Here is a 22,699-nt window from a genome sequence, read left to right on the forward strand (position 1 = left end):
ATAAACAACACTGCAGTGAACGTCCCTGTACTAACGCCTTTGTGTGCTGGGCTGAGTCCATGCCTTGCAGATCTCTCCCCCAAATTATATGATCCTACTTCCACGTGTAAGCCACCATGCTGGGGCACAAAATGTCACCCCTTCCTTACCCTCTCCTGCATCTCCTCCCCCTCTCTCCCTCTGAGCTCCCTCTTGACTTCTCTCCCAGCCCCCCCCCTCCCCCACAGCCTCTCCCAAGCAGGAGCTTTTTCTGCAGGAGGAAACTAGCTGGACTCGGCCTCCCTCTACACCAACCCTAAAATCATGCCGGAAACTCAGGTAGCAAGGGAACGCACAGGAAAAAAAGACTGTATTAGGAACTCTAGTTAAAAATTCCTTGTATTTTCTCTTTGTCTCCCAAGGAAGCCCTGCCTGCGCCTCTGGAAAACTGGCGCCCATCGTTTCCCATCCCAACGGAACCGCAAGGCAGATCACGCCACTCTGTCAGCCCGTGTAGGGACCGGACTCGCAAGGGCTCAGAAATGGCTACTGATCTTCCAGGGTAAAGCCAGGCAGAGGAAGGAAGAAGAATAGAGAGGGATGCTGATGAGGGTAGACGGAGCAGAGAATGGGGTGGGTGGGGAGGAGGGCGAGGACTTTTCACAGAGGTTTTTGTCGTTTTGGAGCAGGGAGCAGAAAAAGCTGCCGCCTCACGCCCCTCGTCACCTGGAGCGCTGATTACACTTAATACTCCAGCAATTTGTGCTTCCATAAATCCTCAAGCCACTTTTCTTTACGACCTCGAACAAAATTCCATTTCTGCTGTGGTGGCTGCGGGCCATAATAAATACATCTCCGGCAGTTTCAGCTCACAACGTTGCCAGAATCCTTGTGCCAAATCTCAACCGAAAAGTTGAAGTTACAAGCGCCCGAGCTACAAATTTTTTCAATGTGTTTTTCTTTTGACCATATAATGGGGATAGGAAAGAGAACTCCCACTGAAATGTCAAAACGCTTCTGAAGTTGAAAGAAGACAAAAAATACCACCCGTAGACTAGTGATATAAATCATACACACATGCACACACACACATATTTTCCATTCTGCTGTGTCACTTGCACCAATAGATGCCAAGAACAGAATGGTACAACTTTCCGGTAAACCTGAAATTTTAGGAGCTCCTGGGTGGCTCAGTCATGATTTCAGGGTCCTGGGATTGAGCCCCACATTGGGCTCTCTGCTCAGCAGGGAACCTGCTTCCTCCTCTCTCTTTGCCTCCCTCTCGGCTTGCTTGTGATCTCTGTGTGTCAAATAAATAAGTAAAATCTTTTTTTAAAAAACCCTGAAATTTTATAAGAAAAATGTCTAATCACCTGAGCAAGAATGTGAGCCTGACTAAAAGTAATAATACTGTAGAACCACCCTTTCTGCAATAATGGCAAATTACTGTAGTTGGTGACCTCGTTGGCCACCCTCTCCAAGCCCCACTTCAGCCCACTGTCCCATTCCAGTCACCTCGTGCTCTGGACCACCTGCTCAGGGCAGCAGACCCTCCTTCGCCTCTCTTCTCACTGGGCTTGCAGACTCACCTTGCCACCCTGACCACGTGGAGCCCACTGCCTGCCTCTGTTGGGTTTATCCAACTCTGACCCTGGGTCATGGGGTCCATATAATCCTTCCACCTGCCACCCACCCAGACTCAAAATCCTGCCAGAGCAGCTTGGTCATGTGACATGTCTTGGCCAATGGGAGACCACCAAAGGTGACAGGTGCTTCTTAAAGGAGCTCAGGCCAGCTAGAGAACAAGGGATGGCATTACCCAACGGTTAACCCAGGCCCAGCTGCCCTAACTCCCCTAGAGAGTGGTCAGAAATAATAAACTGTACTTGTTTAGAATACACAGATAATTTGCACATGAAACCAACGGGGATTGTCCTAGTCTTCACAGACTCTGTCCTCTTGCCAACACACTTCCTTATGTTCTAGATACAGAACCTGTATCTGCGGGCCTCAGGGATATAAGGCCACACTTTCAAAAGACACTCACTGGATTTCTAGCTGAATAGCCCAAAATTAGGAGACACCACTTGCTGGTGTTTGGGCATTTTCATTGGAGTCGCATCATCTTGAAGGGTCCACACTGACTCAGGAACAGCCCCGTCATGACACTGAGGGTCCCCAGAGGAAGCATCACTCAAGGCCTGAAAAACAAGCTCTGCCTGGAAGAGGTCATAGCTCCCCTGACTGAATATCTCCACGTGTGAGTGCACACCTGCAGACACACACTTCTGTGGCTGCATTGCTTTGTGCATATGCAGCCAGGCTGGTGACAAGGGTCACTGGCCAACCCCAGGAGGTGCTCGCTGCCCTCCTAGCTGGGCAGAGTGGACTGTGTGGTGCAGAGCCACTGCTCATGGCCGGAGGCCTTTGGCTGCAGGGACCCAGACTCTTCCCAGGAGCCTCGAACAGGCCTTGACAGCACAAGCAATGTGTTCATCAGAGGCCCAACTCCTCCTGGAGGCTGGCCGCAAGTGGACCTGAGGAAAGCTTCTGGGCCACTTCTGGAAGACGGGAGTGGAGACCTCAGGGTGTGGACAGATGCACCCATGGCACCAAGGGGACTAGGTATCATTCTCCACTTCCTGGGAGACTTTATGGAAAGGTTACTGCTGGGTGTAAAGACACCAAGCGGAGTTAAAGACACACGGCAGGTGGAACAAAAGGTGAAAGCATAGTACTCTCTTCCCACTTTACTCGGCTCCCTTGTCATCAGTTAGTCAAAGAATTCATCTGTGTCTTTCCTCCAAATTTAACTGTAAACTGCTGGGCAAGAATCGATATTCCATGTTTTCAGGTGCTAGGCAAAATGCTATGAACAGTGCGAAATATATCCTGACTGGACTCGCCAGCGAAAGGAGTAACACACCCCGATGTGTCTTATTTTTAAATGATTATAGATCAGATCTCCCCTGACAAAGAGAAACAATGACAGACTGTATCCATATCAGAATAGATGCACTTAGGGGTGCCTGGGTCGCTCAGTGGGTTAAAGCCTCTGCCTGCAGCTCAGGTCATGGCCCCAGGGTTCTGGGATCAGCCCTGCATCAGGCTCTCTGCTCAGCAGGGAGCCTGTTTCTTTTCCTTTCTCTCTGCCTGCCTCTCTGCCTACCTCTGATCTCTTAAATAAATAAAATCTTAAAAAAAAAAAAAAAAAAAGAATAGATGTGCTTAATCCGGATGCCTTCAATGGCACAGTGGAGAGAACAGTGGCCCAGCATCTGAAAACCAGATCTCTCATGGACATTTTTAGCTCCGCCACCAACCTCCCCCACCCGCTCGCACTGGGGAAGGGCCTTCACTCACCTGGGCCTCCATTGCCTCACCTCAAAATGTGCAGCATTTGGACCACTTGTAAAGGGCCAGTCTGACCTCCACGGTGCAATTACTTCTTTCTGCTGTAATAACATAAATAGACACAAGTATAAAATAAGGTATCAACCATTTAGGCTTCTAGCTGGCTTTCAAGTATCATCAAAGCACATTCCAAAAACATTGTTCTTAGGAAGCAATAACAATAGTACAAGTCCTAGGGCTCGTCTGGCAAGAGTAATGTAAGAGAGAAAGTCACGTTTCTGAGAGCCCCCAGCCCTCCCCTCTGGGTGTGCACCGCCGCGCAGACTCAGCCTGGACTGGCTTACACTGCGCAGCGCTGCGGGCAGTTCTCCAGCTCCTGTGTGGAGACGGGGAGCTGGAGCCTCTCTGCGCCTCCCCTGGCAGGTGAAGGAATAACACTCGGCACCAGCCTGACCGCAAACACGATCGCAAACGAGAAAACAGAATTGCAGGACAGTGGGGGATTAGAAAGCAGGCCTCCAAAGAACCAAGAATATGCTTGTATTTTAGATCATCCCCGATATTCAAACAAAGCTCTAGTCTTGTAGAGAATTCCAAGGCTTTTCAGAATCTGTCACGATACTTCTGCCAGGAAAATGCAGGAATCAAAAACCCCTAGGGACCTTTCAAGGTTTTACATCCTATTTTGTTAAAATATAACCTCAAGGAGCCTCAGAAATACTGATTGCAGTGCACAGATCGGCCACCAGAGGGAAATAAATATCTATCCAGGAAGATGAGAGGACAGTGGAGCTACGTCCTCCTCCACCTGCCAGAGCCAAGAGCTTGGTGGCAGCAGTGTGCCCTTGTTCCCTTCCCATGGGTCCTGCACATAAAATAGTTCAACCCAGCTATGCACGTGACAGGTGTGCAAGTAACAGACATCCATTCTTTTACTCAAATCAGAGCGTTTTCTTTTTATTATTTTCTCCTCATTTATTTATATGTATGGAACAAACCTTGAGTGCCCTCTATTTGCAAAAAAAAAAAGACATGCTCCCGGGATTCAGGCTGGGCACAAAATTCTTTTTTTTCGTAATTCAATTAGCTAACATGTAGTTCATCATTAGTTTCAGATGTAGTGTTCAATAATTTATCAGTTGCTTATAACACCCAGAGATCCTTACACCACGTGAGGTCAGGCACAGAATTCTAATGGACTTCTAACCTAAGCTGAGTTGACAGTTCTCAGAGATACTGTCTCCAAAATCAACCAGTTAGGATCTTCACAAAGTGTGTGGCCTCTGCAGTAGAAGGACATAAGGTCGCATCATCTGCAAATAGCAGAGAGGTATCCGTACCATGGGCAGCTGTGGGGGACTGGGAGTAAATGTACTGCGTACTGCTTCCATGGACTCATGGACTCTCTTAGTGGAAACTAATTTTGTTTTCTAAGCCATTCATTCAGCTAGCAAACAGTTCCTGAATACTACTTGTTTACTTATAATGTGGTAGATGTTTCTGGAATTGAAAGAGAAAAAAAAAGCAAAGACAACCTGGGGACATCAGAACCTGTACTGCAGGAGTCATGCCTCTGCCCTGTCTTTCAGCCTCACCCTGCAGTGGCTGGACTCATGCGGACTATGGATGAACTCCCTCCTGTTTGCCCCGCACAGTAATGCAGAGCAGCATCTTCACAGTGCCCACCTGTCACCTCATATTTGTATGCCATATGCCCTTTGCTCCCTGGAAGGGAAGGGAGTGGTCCCCCTAAGTCTTTGGGGGATTGTGTCATCTGTGCCCCAAAATAGCATTTCCAGGGCCCCAGTTCTCAAGAAGCAGTTCCTCATGACACCTCCCTCCCCCGCCAGCTTCAACCTGCAACCTCTCTAGAATAGCTCCAGAGCCTTCCTCTTGCTGCCTTCACTGCCTCCACTCAGGCTCATGGTCCCAAACTTCCTCTCCTCTCCTCCAGCCACAGAATAAACCTCATTTCCATTTAGCATGAAAGGAGTCACAAACTATCTTGTTTTTCTGTGTGACCCCAGGGTTTGACCCCAGATGCTGTATATCAATCTGATCTTTACAGCAGTTTGGGCCCTGTGAAAGGAGACTAGGATGAAGAATCAAAACCAATGTTGCATTCAGAATTAAAGTGTGTAGAGTAAACCTGCTCCAAGAATAACTTTATGGGACACCTGGGTGGCCCAGTCGGTTATGTGTTCAACTCTTGTCTTCAGTCATGATCTCAGAGTCATGGGATCAAGTCCCACATCAGTCTCCACACTCAGTCTGGAGTCTGCTTGAGAGTCTTTCCCCCTCCATCTTTCTCCCCCTCTGCTCCTCCCCCTGCTCGCTCTTTCCCTCTCTCTCTCAAATAAACAAATAAAAGAATGACTTTAAATGATCTAATTTACCTATAAAGTTTTGTGTAAAGATATAAATCCTGCCTTTTGGATAGGAAAGTTTGGTAATGTTTAAGTTCTCAGAAATTATAGCTTTCCTTCTATAAACTTCCGTTCCCTCATGAGTATACACCCATCCATCCTTTCAAAAAAGAAATGATTTTGCACCTATAAATACCAGGCATCCTTCTAGGGCTGGAGCTATAGTGAGAAATATAGCTGGGTCTCCATTCGAGAAAACTCAGTGTGTCATGGAACGGAGGCAGGTATATCCACAAATCATCACGCAACCAAAAGGCTTTGCACATGTGTGCTGGTGTGCATACATATAGGACAAACCACAATTAGAGACTCTCAGCACTCCATTTTCATGGTACTGGATGTCCTTATTTCATACAAGATTAAAGACAGCTGGGAGACCACAGAGCTGGAGATACAACCCTGTGGGCTCAGATAAGAAACATTCAAAGACAAACAGGAGACCAAATGACCACACACAAAAGAAGTCATAACTAACAACCTATGGTGCTTGAGGAAGGCCCAAGCAGAGACTGAGAGGAAGTGGGTGTCAGGAGCTGCTGGTCCAACCTGTTACATCTTCATTCAGCATCTAGGGGAAGAAGCAGATCATCTTCATCCAAACAGCAAAGGATGCCATGCAGTAGCTGCTATAAATACCAAGGAAGGCAGGGCACATAAATCAGACCTGGGGATAAGCGAGCACAAAGGGAAACCAAGAAGTCCACAGCCCTGGTTTTCCTGGAAGAAGACAGCCTGAGGGGTAGAGCAGACTGGATGTGGGTTAGTCTGCTTGGGTTACTGTAACAAAGTACCCCAGGCTGGGTGGCTTAAACCACAGGCATTTATGTTCTCAGATTCCAGAATCCAAGATCAATGTGTCAACAGGTTTGATTTCTTCTGAGGCCTCTCTCCCTGGCTTGTAGACAGGCACCTCTCCCTTGTCTGCACAGGGTCTTCTGTCTGTGTTTCTGGGCTCAGACCTCTTCTTATAAGAGCTCCAGTGACCTCATTTTAACTTAATCACCTCTTGAAAGATGCTATCTCCAAATACACTCATGTCCTGAGTTACTGGGTTTAGGGCTTCAATGTTTGAGGTGAGGGGGAGGGCATGATTCAGCCCCTAACAGATGGCAACCATGACAAACCCCTTTTTTCAATAAAAAACACTTTCCTTTTGGACAGCCAGATGTCACAGAGGAGGTGATTTACCTGGTAATTGGAAAGGACTAGATATAGCAGCAAGCTAACCTATGGACATTGGCTTCCAGCAAAACACAGTTTATGACCCAGAATTCCAGACTCATTGTCCGGACTGAATAAATGATCCCCTCTTGTAAATCTTGAATGAATGTAGATGCTGCCCTAATGAGAAAATAAAAAGTATAAGGGTCATTTCAATCTGAACTAGTTTTGGTTGTTAAGTTTTGTTTTTGTTTTTGTTTTTGTTTTTTTAATTTATTTTCAGCATAACAGTATTCGTTGTTTTTGCACCACACCCAGTGCTCCATGCAATCTGTGCCAATACCCACCACCTGGTTCCCCCAACCTCCCACCCCCCGCCCCTTCAAACCCCTCAGATTGTTTTTCAGAGTCCATAGTCTCTCATGGTTCACCTCCTCTTCCAATTTCCCTCAACTCCCTTCTCCTCTCTAACTCCCCTTGATGAATAACCAACTTCTGTAGCAACATGACAGGACTGGAAGAGATTATGCTGAGTGAAATAAGTCAAGCAGAGAGAGTCAATTATCATATGGTTTCACTTACTTATTTTTTGTTTTTTGTTTTAACACCAACAGCTCCATGAATTTGAATGACATCATCCCTGATTTACGGCTTTGGGCATATAATAAAAAATTGATCTTCTGTGTTAAAAGTGTATTGTGTTTTTTGTTGACAGATATTTAAAGAATTACTATTGTTTTATTAGGAAGATTGAAAAACACATTTGTTTTTAAAGGGTGTCTGAATCAGCATTATCAGGCAAAAGCAAAATTCCCATCTCAGAAGCAAAGAATATCTTCAGAGCCAGGTACAGAATCTGACTCTTGACCTTCCTTTCATAGATGTAACTCAGGGGTGAAATAACAGAAAAGATGAAGGCAAATCAAATGCACCTGAGCATGCGATTTCACTTTTTCACCTGGCTATCAACACACTTAGCTTGGCTTCTGGTTCTAGGGGGACATCCTGCATGAGCAGAAGCTTTTCCAAAGGAACTTAATGCCTCCAACTGCAGGCAATCCAATAGCAGAAAAAGCAATCCATAATGAATCCCTGGCTTTTCGCTGCTGCTTCTTCTTCTTCTTCTTTTTTTTTCTTTTTTGTCTTTTTTTAAAAATTTATTTCTTTTCAATGTAACAGAAATCATTGTTTATGCACCACACGCAGTGCTCCATGCAATACGTGCCCTCTTCAATACCCACCACCTGGTTCCCCCACCTCCCACCCCCCGCCACTTCAAAACACACAGATTGTTTTTCAGAGTCCAGAGTCTCTCATGGTTCATCTCCCCTTCCAATTTCCCCCAACTCCCTTCTCCTCTCCATCTCCCTATGTCCTCCATGTTATTTGTTATGCTCCACAAATAAGTGAAACCATATGATAAATTTCAGTCAGCATAATCTCTTCCAGTCCCACCCATGTTGATACAAAAGTTGGGTATTCATCCTTTCTGATGGAGGCATAATACTCCATAGTGTATATGGACCACATCTTCCTTATCCATTCGTCCGTTGAAGGCCATCTTGGCTCTTTCCACAGTTTGTCAACCGTGGCCATTGCTGCTATAAACATTGGGGTACAGATGGCCCTTCTTTTCACTACATCGGTATCTTTGGGACAAATATCCAATAGTGCAATTGCAGGGTCATAGGGAAGCTCTATTTTTTTAATTTCCTGAGGAATCTCCACACTATTCTCCAGAGTGGCTGCACCAACTTACATTCCCACCAACAGTGTAAGAGGGTTCCCCTTTCTCCACACCCTTTCCAACACACATTGTTTCCTGTCTTGCTAATTTTGGCCATTCTAACTGGTGTAAGGTGGTATCTCAATGTGGTTTTAATTTGAATCTCCCTGATGGCTAGTGGCTTTTTGTTTCTTGATGGACCACCATTGGGAAGGGAAGCCTGGCTCTCCCTGCTGTTGAGGGCCAGATGGGGCCGGTGTGGATGGGCCCATCCCCAGAGATGCCATCTTTAAGATTCCTGTGATAAGGTGGGGGCCCAGTTGGGTGGCTCTCAGAGAGCCACAATCGTCTGGAGAGTCTGGATCTGTGGGGTCTGGGTAGTGCCAAAAAGTGCATGTCTAGAAATCTCCAGGTGGTGCAGTGCTGTGGATCCAAAGACCACACATTGAGAAGCACTGTCTTGTTGGTTGCCACAGCCTGGCCATACGTTATGTTTTCCATTCTGCCAGCCAGTTCTTCAAGAAAAGTGTTGGGAACAACACTGTTTCTAGGCAGGGCAAGAGGTCTCCTCTCTGGCTGCTGCTTGGGAGGCTGGCCCTTTGGCCTCTCTCTGGCTGCATCCTGAGCTCAGCCTTGGTGACTTCTATGTTTCCAGCGTTTTTTTCCCATTTATTCTAGGTTGTCCAAGTTATTAGCATATAATTGTTCATAGTAATCTCTTAAAGTGTTTGTAGCTATATAGTATCAGTTGTAACATCCCTTCTTTGGTTTATAATTGTATTTATTTATTTATTTGAGTCCTTGCTCTGTTCTTGGTAAGCCTAGGTAAATGTCATTTTTGTTTATCTTTTCAAAAAAAAAAAAATAGCTCTTAGCTTCATTGATCTTCTCTATTGTTTTTTCCTGGTCTCTCTTTCATTGTTTTTTTATCTGGTCTTTATTATTTCCCTCCTTCTTCTAACTTTGGTCTTCATTTGTTCTTTTATTAGTTCCTTGAAACGTGAAGTTTAGTTATTTATTTGAATCTCTCCTTTTTCTTAACATAAGGTTTTATCATACACTAAAATTCTCCCTCAGAAATGCTTTTGCTGCATCCTATAAGTTTTGGTATGTTGTGTTTCCATTTGTGTGTGTTTCGATATTTTTTGAAATTTCCCATTTTGTTTCTTTTTTTGGCTCATTGTTTGTTCAGGAGCCTGTTGTTTAATATACACATATTTGTGGATTTTCCAATATTTTTCCTTTTATTGATTTCTAGTTTTGTATTGTAGTTGGAAAAGTGAGTTGGTGTGATTTCAGTCTTCTTAAATATGCTAAGATTTGTAACCTAATATATGATCTATCCCAAGAATAATCTGTGTGTACTTGAGAAGAATGTGCATTCTGCTGTTGGATGGAATGTTTTGTATAAGTCTGTTAGGGCTATTTGATCTACAGTATAGTTCAAGCCCAGCACTTCCTTCTTTATTTTCTGTCTGGACAATCTATCCGGTGTTGAAAGTGGAGTACTGAAATCCCCTACTTTTATCACATTGTTGTCTAATTCTACCTTCAGATCTGTCAGTATTAGCTTAATATATTTAAGTGCTTTGATATGGCATGGATATATATTTATGATTGTTACATATTCTTGATGAATTGAACCCTTATCATTACATGTAGACCTTCTGTGTATTTCGTTGTGACTTTGGAGTTAAGGTCTATTTTATCAAGTAGATGTGTAGCCGTCCCGGTTCTCCTTTGATTTTCACTTGTGTGAAATATCTTTTCCCATCCCTTGACTTCAAGCCTATTTGCTATTAAAGCTGCAGGAAGAGGAACACCTGGGTGTTTCAGATGGTTAAGCGACCGCCTCTTGATTTTTGCTCAGGTCATGATTTGGGGGTCGTGAGATTGAGCCCCGAGTCAGGCTCTGTGCTCAGCAAGAAGTCTGCTTATTCCTCTCCCTCGGCTCCTCCCCGCCCCCAGCTCACGCTCTCCCTCTCTCTCCCAAATAAATAGATGAAATCTTTAAAAATAAAATAAAACAAATAGCAAGCTGAAGTGAGTTACTCACAGGCTGCATATATTAGGTCTTCTTTTATCCATCCTGCCACTCTCTGGTTTTGATCAGAGAGTTTAGTCCAATTATATTTAGAGTAATTATTCATAAGTAAGGTCCTACCAATCCCATCTTAGTTATTGTTTTCCAGCTGTTTTGCTGTTCCCTTGTTCCTTTCTTGTTATCTTCCTTTGCAAATTGATACTTCTCCACATGGTGTGCTTTGACTGCATTATCTTTGTCTTCTGTTCATCAAACAGTAGGTTTTTCTTTGTGGTTACCATGAAGTTTACATAAAATGTCTTATAGATACATTCATCTGTTTTGTGCTGATAACAGTTTAATTTTGCTTACATACAGAAACCACCCCTTTATGTTTTTGATGTCACAGTTTGCTTCTTTTTATATGGTGTATTCATCAACAAATTATTATAGCTATTGTACTCTGTCCTTCAGTCTTTATCTAGAGTTAAGTGGTAACATGTAACCATATTACAGTATTAGACATTCTGAATTTGACTGTATACTTACATGTGCCTGTGTGTTATATATTTTCATGTTATTAATTCTCATCCCTTCATTTTGGTTTGATGAATTCCTTTTAGTATTTTTTATAAGGCAGGTCTAGTGGCAACAAGCTCTCTAAGCTTTTGTTTGTTTGTTTTGGAAAGTCTTTATCTCTCCTTCATTTTTAAAGCATAACTTTGCCAAATAAAATCTTCTTGGATGGCAACATTTTTTTCTTCCAGCATTTTTAATATATCATCGCATATCCTACCTATAAGGCTTCTGCTGAGAAACTTATGATAGTCTTATGAGGTGCCCTTGTGAGGAATAAGCCCCTTTCCTCTTGCTACTTTTAAGAGTCTCTCTTTATCTCTGATTTTTTTTTTTTTTTTTTTTTTTAGTTTTATAATGTGCCTTGGAGAAGATTTTTTTGAGTTATATTTACAGATTTATAAGCTTCATGAACTTGAATGGCCAAATCTTTCCCCAGATTGGGAAGTTCTCAGCTATTATTTCTTAAGTGAGTTTCCTGTCCCCGCCCCTTCTCCTTCTGGGACTCCCAATAATGTGCAGATTATTATTATTACTTTTGATGATTGTTTCTCTGGGTGACACAGTTATAGTCAAATTGTTCTTCTCATCCTCTCAAATACGTCCAATGGATGTTTTTGCTCTAATAGTGTGCTGGAACTTCTCTGCTGGACTCCTAGACTTCCACAAAGGCTCTCTTGCCTGTGAGTAATTGTCTAACCCATGGTTCTCCAGGGACTCCTGGCCCATAGCCCAGAGGGGCTGAAGCAGGTCACAAGCCACAGCAGGGTCCACAGCCAGGACTGAGGTCTGTATGCCCAGTACCCAGTGCACCACAGGCAAGACTCCTCCAGGTCCCCTGCTGCATGATGTTGAGTCCCATATCCCACTTCCGTCTGTAGATGAATGGTAAATGGCTATTGTTGATGAAGGTCATCTTTTCTGGCCATCTTGCTGATGTCACTTTTCATAACATAATTTAAACTTGGGGCACCTAGGTGGTTCAGTTGATTAAGCATCTGCCTTTGACTCAGGTCATGATCTCAGGGTCCTGGCACAGAGCCCTACATGGGCTCCCTGCTTGGAAGTCTCCTTCTCCATCTCCCTCTGACTCGCCTCCTCACTAGTACTTGCTCTCTCTCTTTCTCATTCTGCTCTCTCTCTCTCTCTCTCTCTCTCCCTGTCAAATAAATAAATAAAATATTTTTTTAAAAAAAGAAACATCAACACGGAAGAGAAATAACAAGTCTTCATATTTCCAGGAAGATAAGTCTCTGAATTTGTTTAACATCAAGAATAATCCCAGTTCAGCATACAGAGCAGCAGCCCAGATAGTGCTTGTTGATGTTAAATGAACTGCAATTTTTTAATTCACTTACAAATAAAGTTCTATTTAAATCTGTAATACTTGCTGATGTTACATGAACTTAACCCTCCTTAAATGAAAAGAAACTTGAGTTCACTTAAGGAGCAGAACTCTTTCTTAAAGCAATCCAGCCTGTAGTGTGTTATGTGATCGGATATATCTTGGAGCAGAAGGGAAAGAAAAGGAATGACGGGCTTAAGTTTAGACCACCTCAACCAGATGTAAAGGGTCCAAGGAGTGTTTGATCTTGGCCCAGATTCAGGGCAGAAGTTGTTAGAGAACCCAGCTGCTCTGCAAGAGTTAAGGAGGCAGTGGGTTTGTATAACCAGCAGGGAAATCAAAAAGATCACAGTGAAGAAAATACACTGGGATCCTTGCATTTCAGCCATTTTGTGTTCTTGGAAACAGAAACTATATGGGTGGTTTTTTTCTTTGCAATTACATATAGCAACTGCTCTGTCCATTCAGACACTTGTTTCTGCAGCAGATCAAATATATGCTGCGTGTGGGATCCTGGGCTGATGAAATGAAGGAGGGTATGGCCGGTGGAGGGGACCAGTGCAGAATCCATCCCAGGGCAGTTCTATCAGCAGCAGCATGGAGGGATGACAGGTGTAAGGGGAGCATGGAGAAGGAGTCTTCCCACCTGAGAAATAGGGAGGCTTCTAGAAGAGATGACACTGGGCCAGGTCTTACAGTCAGAGGACCCAGCTGCCACAGACGTGGGGCACAGGAGGAGGGTGTCCCCAGGAACAGCCTGCTACTGCATGAAGGACCTGTGCTCCCAGATGACGACAAACCACTCCCCCGTAGGAAAGCGAAACAATGGGATTTGTGTTTCTCAGTGACAGTGGGGCAACAACTGAGAGTGTGTGTTGGACGGAGCAGAGAGCAGAGACAAGAACACCTGCTGGTCTTGATGTTCCTGCAACATGTAGAGCAGGAAAGACGGGCAGAGATTGCAGCCACAGGGGGAGGAGTGTGGAGAGATGTTTTGTAGGTCGAAATGAACAAGGCTTGCTCTCGAGTTAGACAGAGCGGGCGAGAGATGGGCCACAGAACATGCTCACGCCTTTTGGGAATAAAAGTAGATAAATTGATTAGTAACTAAAAACCAACATTTATAAATAAATTGATTAGGAACTAAAAATCAATATTTATAAATTTTATAAAAGCAAGAGTGGCATATAACCTATAGTATCAGCAGCATTTAGTTCAAACAGGCTTCTCATACTACAGCTTCGAGACACCGGTTCCCAATATTTCAGGTGGAAATAGAAGTGATCTAAGTTTTTGTTTTCCCTCCTTTTTTCTTTAAACAATATCTATGACAAGAGTAATGACCTCAAAATTGTGATTGTCAGATTTTGGAAGAAATATACAGGTACATAACAGCCTGTTTAGTTGGAAAGAAAAGAGCTCATGGAGCCCCGATAATGTCTTGCTGAGCCCCCTCCCTCAGACACCCTCTTTCCTCACTAGGTATCAGGGGAGAGAGCCTTGCTCCTTCTTGCTCTGTAATTAGAAACCCTAATTACTAGTCACTAATCACTGAACCCACACTATTTCTTTTAACCTTCACAGTGACCTTGTGATTTACATTCCAACACCATGGTTAGTAAGTGAAGGACCCCAGATGCACTTCTGGTCTATTGAATCTGCAGCCCAGGCTTTTAAGTCGCAAAAAAACATCTTTGCCTGGTGGTCCAGGACCCGCTTTTTGCAGATTTACTATCTGTGTGGTTTATGGAAAATGGTGAGTGAACTAGGTGAAAAGCCAGGGGCTGGGCAGAACAATTAGCATTTTACACAAGGTGAAGGAGAAGTGCCTAAGGTGACAGTCAGGACAGGTGCCACCTCAGAATGTCCCTGAAGCCATCCGCCACCACCCAGGGCTCCCGCTCCACGGGCTGGACTTCGGCAGGAAAGAGAGCCAGGTGTGGGCTCTGCAGCACAGCAGGGAGGCACAACAAACTGAGAAGGACACTGGGACTGGATGCCCCTCCTCCATGCTGGCTCTGCCTACCCCTGCAACCAAGATTTAAGAGATTAGTCCTTTGGGAACTCCCTTGGGAAGCCCAAGAGACTGAGGAAAGAAGTTTAAATCCAGGGGTTAGCCTTGTTCTCCTGCCAAAACCCTGACTTTACAGAATCAGGCTATGTGGGAGAACTACAGTCTTTCCCAGGGAAATCAGCCTTCTCTGGAGCCTCCACCCATATAAGCGATTTCCTTTCAAGGAGCTTAAAATTACAAAAGAAAATCTTGTTCCTTTGGAAACTTTATTTCCAGTGGGGCACAGAACTAGGATATAATTTAAAGTACAGCATTCCTTTTGTTACTTGTAACAAATTTGCTGAGTCTCTGCCTCAGAGAGACAAATGCTGGAAAACGTGAAGTGAGAGCAGTCTAAAAGAAAACAGAGAACATAATTTTTTCCACTAGTAAGTTTTTCACAAAGATAAACCTACTGCTCCGAGTCTTTATAAAATCTCAAGTATGCATATAACCCCACTACGTGCGGGGCACTGTTCTAAACACACTGAAAGGACCATTACTGATACCATTTTACAGATTAAAAACCCGAAGCACAGAAGTTAAGTAATTTGCCCAAGGTCACGGCTAGTCCTTGGCAGATGTGGATACAAACCTCTTAAAGCATAGGTTATGCTATGCTATCCTGGTCCTCCTTTTGTGGTAAATAAGAATTGTCTAGTATGAATTATTTGTGCCTTGGTAAAGGAAAAATGAACATAGCTCAAAACAGCTGGGCAATTCCCGCCAGACTGAGTCCCCGGACCTTCTGACCAAGACTCCCCAGCCCCACTCCACGACCATTCATTCCACCGTAAAGCCCAGACTCTGGTCCCCAGACCTGAGGCTGCCTCAAAATTGCCAGGTTAACCAAAGCCATGCCTACCTCCTCAAAGCTATTTTTCCAGCACTTTGACTCCTACTCCCAGCAGCCTTTCTGTCAGTGTTGACCCACGTCATGGACAGGCTGGGGCAGGGGGCAGAATCTTATCAAACAGAGTCTACGGTGCAATAGACTGTTGGATTTTTAAAGAGGTGCTTCTCAACCCAAAAGCTTCTCTGATGGGTAGGAGTGCAGACAATGTGCCAAAGAGAATAAAGAATTAGGTGTCAGGCAAGGGACATAGTTTTTAAACATACATTTTTTTTTTAAGATTTTATTTATTTATTTGACAGAGAGAAATTACAAGTACACTGAGAGGCAGGCAGAGAGAGAGAGAAGGAAGCAGGCTCCCTGCTGAGCAGAGAGCCCGATGCGGGACTCGATCCCAGGACCCTGAGATCATGACCTGAGCCGAAGGCAGCGGCTTAACCCACTGAGCCACTCAGGCGCCCAAACATACATTTTTTAATGAGATAATTCACATACCAAGAACTTGTACAACCCTCATTACCATGATACAGGTTTATATCACTAAAAACTCCTGTGTGTCCCACATCCCACTGCTAAGAGTCAGCTCCCTGTCGGCAGGCCACCCTGCCTGATGGCCGGCTGTGAAAACTTGTGCACATTCTTAACTTCACTGGGCTTCAGTCTTCTCACCGCTAACATGGGACAATAGCAGTACCAACTCATAGGCCTACTAAGAGGAGAAAGTGAGTTAGTCCATTTAAGCCCTTAGGAGAGTGCCCGGCACTCAGGAAGCACTCATGAAATATCAGCAGTTACTCACCTGAAGGCCAAGTTCCTCCTGGCTCTCTCCTTGGAGAAATCTGGAAAATGACCACAGGGATGCTGTCATTACGGACTCTCACCAGCAGGAGGCACCCAGCCTCCAGGGCTGAGATGACTTCCCTTGCGGTTGGAGCCCTGGAATGGAGAACTCCGTTTGGGATTGCTGGAAGCAGAGGTGTGTTTCTAAACATCAGGAAAATTTTGTTTTAAGGGTCACCGCAAAGCCCTCTGCAAGAAGTGACGCAGGAGGGCATTTGGCAAGTTCTACTGTGCCTCCTTCTCCACCCATCACCTGTTTGGAAAAGGCCAGTGTGCCAAGGTAGATGGGAGAGCAGGGCAGGCCCAGGAACAAGGGAAGAAGGAATCTGGGCTTGTAGCTGGAGGTGGATGTGCTGATTTTAATTCCATGATTTCTTCCAGGATTAACTGATATGCATCCACTTAGCCTAGCTGGTGTGGCCACCTCCTGAACATGGGGTTTGGTCCACAGGAAATCAACTTCCTTTCAGTTTCTTCCTCCTTTCCTCCTCCAGTCAGGAGGTTAATGACCTATTCCCTGGATCTGGGCACACTGTGGACCACCTGTCCTAATCCTGCTGGTATTTCTAGGTTGAGCTCATAATCTACCTCTTCCAGGGAGCCTTCCCTGATCTGTCTAGTTCAAAAAACTCCTCTGCTGAGCATCTCTCACTAGCTGTTCCACAGTCAGGCACTGTCTCCAATGTTGCCTGTCTGGTACTTACTTTTTATGTGGCTTCCAGGGCACAGGGACATGCCTTATCTGTTCCCCATGTAGAAGTCAGTGCAGAGTCCTTCATGGAGCTCAGTAGATACTGACCATGGAATGACCAGAGAAGGGCCAGGAGTTTTGTAGGTGTGCGAGAATGAATGGATGGCTCCTTAATCTCCACCATAGACATAAAAATTCCCACTCGAAATGTGACTTTGCCCATGGGTGTGACGTGATGAGCCACTTTCTCCAATGCTGTAATCAAAATGTGACAAGCACAAGCTCTTAGAGTCATGTCTGATGTAGGAAATGTGCGTCGTCTGGTCCCTTCCACTCCCTCAACAGTGTGCGTTCCATTTTTCCACCGTGGTTGACTTGACTTATTTCAAATTCCACGAGATTGTTGGCCACTCACTCTTCATCTCGGAAAACAGAGGTGCCCCTGGCCCCTGGGCAATTTGAAGGGGAGCCTAGCCAAATAGTTGAAGATTTGCATGGAGTTTCAGTCTCCCTGCCCGGAAAATGGGCATGCCCTGTGTGCTCTCCTGCTTTTCCTTGTTCCCATCAGGAATCTGATACTAGTTTAAGTCCATTTCCTATGCCTTGTCTCTTATGAAATGAAATCACTTTGTTTTCTTCTGAAAGGCAATGAACACATCAGAAACCAGCTGGGAGATTTCAGGATGGGGTGGGGTGAGGGGTGACTGTTCTCTTTGCCCTCAACATTTTCTGACTGCTTCTCCTTAAAAGTTAAAGCATTATTGTCTCAGAAAGAGCATTCAAGTGAATCTATGTATCTGACAACTGCTAAGCTATTGACCCTCTTGAACGTGTCTTAGCTGTGCTCCCCCCCACTCAGATATGTCCCAAGGCAGGGGCCATGCCCTCTTACTCTGTTCTCTACCCCCAGAACCTACCCCCAGCACTGGGCCAGGTATTTTTCAAGTGCAAGAAGTTGTTGGAAGAAGAGATGAGATGAATGATGGGACTGCCCGTAACCCTTCTGCCCAGAACACACAGGGTGTGCTCATTTTCCACATAAGGAGACTGAAACTCCATGCAAACCTCCAGCAATCTGGCCAGGCTCCCATGGCCAGTCAGAGGAAGTGGCACTTCTCCAGCCCAAACCTCCTGGCTCTTGGGAATCCCTGTATCCCTGTTCCCCTCTGAGTCACTCTGCATGCCAGCCCAGGGCACATGGTACAAGGTATTTTGGACTCTCTGATGCCCCACGGAACCCCCGAAGGATTAACTGTCGTGAAGCCAGGTTGGGAAAGGCCGAGGTGGACACCTGACAGGAGACCGCCTCGACGGGGGCACCCAGCACCCCGCCAGCCCCAGGCTGGTGCACAGCTCCAACCTGCTCTCGCACACACACAGTCTGCTGGAAACCAACCCAGTGTGATTCAACTGTCCGCAGCCCGGAAGCTCAGCCCATGCTCAGCAGAGCCGAGAGAGTGAAGAAAAGGATGTGATCTCTATCAGGCTGATGACTCAGAGGGGCTGGCCCACCCCAGAGGGCGCTGGCTGGCACAGCTGCGGCAGGGGAGTATGTCCGTGTGTCCATGTGTCTGTGTGTCAGAGCAGTGCAGGGGCTGCTGGCTGCTTCCAGACCCTGCAGTCCAGTGTGAGCTGCTTCTCCAGCCCGCAGCTTCCCCGTGGAGCCCCCCTGCCCTCGGCTACTGCTTGATGATTTTGGAAAGGGCAGCAGGAAAATGAGGAAGCCCTGAGCTGGACGACACCAGGAGGGGAAGATGGACTTTCTCGGCTTTCAGAGCACTTTTTTTTTTTTTTTTTTTTTTTTTTTTTTTTTGCAACAACTTTCCTCTCATGTAGAAACCTGATTTCAGGAAGGGAATAAATCAAGCCATTAGTCTGGAGGTATAAATAAATAAGAGCACCCTACTCTGCTATCTGTCTTTTACCAGGGGTCGAGAAACATGGAAAGGAAAGGCTCTGTTAAGCAAGGTGATGTCAAGGCGCCCGTGGGACACAGATGGGCACCTCAGGAAAAACAGGCTTCTTCTCCACTCCTAAAAACCAGGCTGGTGAGAGGCCACTTCCTTTGTCCTTTGTTCCTGGTTCAGTCACATGGGTTCTTCGTGTACACGAGCCATGGTGCTGGAGGGAGAGCTGGCTCAGCCCCCCAGCACATCCCCGCCAGGGACCCATGCTAGGAGCCCCATTCGCCACCACCAGCCTTGATGAGAGGAAACCTCTCTGAAGGCCTGATAGGCCAGGGATGCCAGTTTGGACTACTTTCTTAGTCAACATGACTGTATACAAACCATTCAAACCCAAAGCCTGACGTACATCCTGCCACACCTGCCTTGTCCCTCCGCTGTGTGAATGAGTAGTCACAGAAGGAAAACCATCTCGTCCTTGACGCAGGGATCAACGCTCCTACTCTCTGCATCCCTTTGTCATAAAACTCGTGATTCCTGCCCATCGGCTAATCTAGAATCTCTCGAGCCTTTATAAGATGTAAAAAGTATCTAACCCTATAAAAACTGTTCATTTTCTGGAGCACTTTTTTCCCTGTGAAGGGTGTGTTTCCCAGACAGCTGTCCTAACTTGGGCTCAAATAAAGCATTTTTCTAACTTCTAAAGATTCCAAAAGGTGTGCTCACTTTGTGTCCACAGCCATTGGCAGCTAAGCATGACCATCCACCGCCTTGGGTTTGTATATATCTTGACTCCTCGTTTCCCCGTAAGTTCACATGAGGTCCGCTGTCCTTTGTAACCTGCAGGGTCAACCAGACTGTGGACAATGGCCTTCATTTCTGCTTGACCTTGGAATGAGTTTTTGCATGGGACAGTCAGGGAGTCCAATATTTAGGGATTTCTCCTTGCAGTGAGATCTAATGCCCCAGCTACAAGACCTGGGCCCTTTCAGAACCAGGTGATGAACACAGGACTACCCTCACTTGGGAAGACGGATCCCCGGGTGCCCAGAAGACGCTCAGTCTCTCTGCTCCTGCACCTCGCTGCCAACACTGATGGGACAAGCAGCTCTCCCCTGACGACCCAGAAATCAAGGCTCCTGATTATGAGGGATAGGCCAGGAGAAGCCTGAAGCAAGATTTCCTGCTCTGGCCCCTTCAGCTCCCCAGGGCTCCTCAGCCAGTGTGAGGACACTGATTTCCCAACCCCTGCTTTCCCTCAGTGCAAAATGGGGCATTTTCTAGGCTAAGTGAGGTTCAACCCCTGGGATCTGCAGAGCATCCAGGCCCTACCCTTTTTGACTGGGACAGTGGGACATACCACTGAAACAGCCACCCTGGCCATTGACTATTTGTCTGAGGGTTAGGACCTCGCTGATGGTTCATTTACACTGAAATTTTTTTTAATTTATTTTTTATTTATTTTCAGCATAACAGTATTCATTATTTTTGCACCACACCCAGTGCTCCATGCAATCCGTGCCCTCTATAATACCCACCACCTGGTACCCCGACCTCTCACCCCCCGCCCCTTCAAAACCCTCAGATTGTTTTTCAGAGTCCATAGTCTCTCATGGTTCACCTCCCCTTCCAATTTCCCTCAACTCCCTTCTCCTCTCTAACTCCCCTTGTCCTCCATGCTATTTGTTATGCTCCACAAATAAGTGAAACCATATGATAATTGACTCTCTCTGCTTGACTTATTTCACTCAGCATAATCTCTTCCAGTCCCGTCCATGTTGCTACAAAGGTTGGGTATTCATCCTTTCTGATGGAGGCATCATACTCCATAGTGTATATGGACCACATCCTCCATTCATCCATAGAAGGGCATCTTGGTTCTTTCCACAGTTTGGCGACCATGGCCATTGCTGCTATAAATATTGGGGTACAGATGGCCCTTCTTTTCACTACATCTGTATCTTTGGGGTAAATACCCAGTAGTGCAATTCAGGGCCATAGGGAAGCTTTATTTTTAATTTCTTGAGGAATCTCCACACTGTTCTCCAAAGTGGCTGCACCAACTTGCATTCCCACCAACATTTACACTGAATTGACATGTAAGTCCTTCCAAGCATTGTAGCAGTGCAGAAAATGGCAAGGATTTAGCTTGGTTTTATAGGTTTTGTTGAGGAACAGACTTCATATTAATGACCTTGCCCTACCAGATGACAGAGCACTACCCGTTGAAACCTTCACAACTATCTCCCCTGAACAAGTGCAGTAGCTCATAATGGCCTTAAGGCACCCTGACTTGGGCTTCCCAACACGCCCTCTACACTGCTGCCCAACCCAGTTCAATCTGGTCATATCACTGTTCTATTTACCCCTTCCATTGTTTCCCGTGGCTCTTAGGCTAAAAATCGGACAACTAATGGGACCTCAATACTTCACTAGACCTCCTCATTTTATACTATGTCTCCTCTGCCTTCTTTGCACTACAGCCAAATTGGTCTCCTCTTGCTTCCTCTGTCCTGTACCTTAGCTCCCTCCCCAGGGCCTTTGCATATGCTGTTCCCACTGCCCCTGATTTTCTACTCACCTTCACTTCTACTTCTTCTTCAGAGTTCAGCACAGGTGTCACTTCCTCACAGAAGCCCTCTCTGACCACCCAGACAGGGGCAGGCCCCCTGCCTCCTGACCTCTCAGTTCTCTGAAGCACTTACCTTAGCTGTGATGAGATCATGATGAGCTCAGTTGTTTTTATGTGTGCTGCTCAGTAGAATATAAGCTCTTCAAGGCAAGATGGTATCTACTTGCTCATCTCTGTAATCCTCACTCCTTATAATCAGTACCAGGGGACACAGTTATAGAAATATCTGCTGAACAATTGAACAAGAGAATAGGATATACCATGTTACAAAACATCAGTGGATTCCCTATCAAAATTCATTCTGTACTACGAGAAAGGAAACGCCCATGCGAGCTCCAAGCACATTACCTTCATGCTGAGAAGGGCCTAGCTGTCACCTTGGACAGCTATCAGCCTGCAGATGCTGGAGAAGCCAGCGACTTGCCTAAAGCCTCTCTCCCTCTACCCTGCTCCACTGACCCCCGTAGAAAGTGATCAGATCCATCTGTGGGCCTTTGGGGCAAGTGGAAGGAGAACTGATCATTTTCAGATGGAAGTGCTTCCCAGGCTGCATATCCAGAGGCACGTGAGTCGCAGCATCACTGAAGGAGCCCCAGTCAGGGATTCCGGGATCTGACTGGCTGCACTGGGGGCGGGGGTGGGGGTGAGGAGAGCACCGGGGTCTCTGCTCTGCCGCGTGACCAGATGACCGGGCCGTTGGCTAGCTCCACCCAGTGGTCCATGCATGAAGGTGCGTGCCTCCTTGCTGCCTCCCCTACTCAAAAGGGAGCTTGTATTTCCTGAGAATAATGCTATTCCCTGCCAAGGACCAAAATGAGTTTGCTCTGCTTTTTTCCCCAGCTCAGGAGTCTGAGGCTCTGCATGGCTCCTCAGCATCAGCTGCCAGACAGCACAGGAGTTTAGGGAAGGTGTGGCAACCCAGCAGCTAGGTGAAAACCCACGGCAGCAGACTGCTTCCAGGGACTGGGTGAGAACACGGAGTTCTCTAAGCAGAGGCACCACCTGATCCTCTTCTCACTGCACCACTGCTCTGCTCTCTCTCTCTATCTCTCTCTCTGGGCCACTTTGCATCTTGATCGTGCCCCAAAGTTGCCCTGTCTAGAGTATGCCTCAGCTTCGTCTCTGCTACACTGTGT

At 45.9% G+C, this 22,699-nt stretch overlaps 1 long non-coding RNA gene across 2 annotated transcripts; it reads right to left on the reverse strand.

The window, feature by feature from the left end:
• Nucleotides 1-15,795: 15,795 nt before the first annotated feature.
• Nucleotides 15,796-21,887, reverse strand: LOC131833079 (uncharacterized). 2 transcript variants are annotated; one of them, XR_009354308.1, is made up of 4 exons: nt 21,637-21,887; nt 17,041-17,282; nt 16,296-16,335; nt 15,796-16,202 (listed from the first exon to the last, which is right to left on the reverse strand). It is a non-coding gene; the product is annotated as an uncharacterized LOC131833079 (long non-coding RNA). The 2 variants fall into 2 exon arrangements; XR_009354307.1 differs by having other exon boundaries at nt 15,796-16,205.
• Between the last annotated feature and the right edge of the window lie 812 nt (nt 21,888-22,699).

The sequence above is a fragment of the Mustela lutreola genome, chromosome 6 (assembly GCF_030435805.1).
Source record: "Mustela lutreola isolate mMusLut2 chromosome 6, mMusLut2.pri, whole genome shotgun sequence".
NCBI lineage: Eukaryota > Metazoa > Chordata > Mammalia > Carnivora > Mustelidae > Mustela > Mustela lutreola.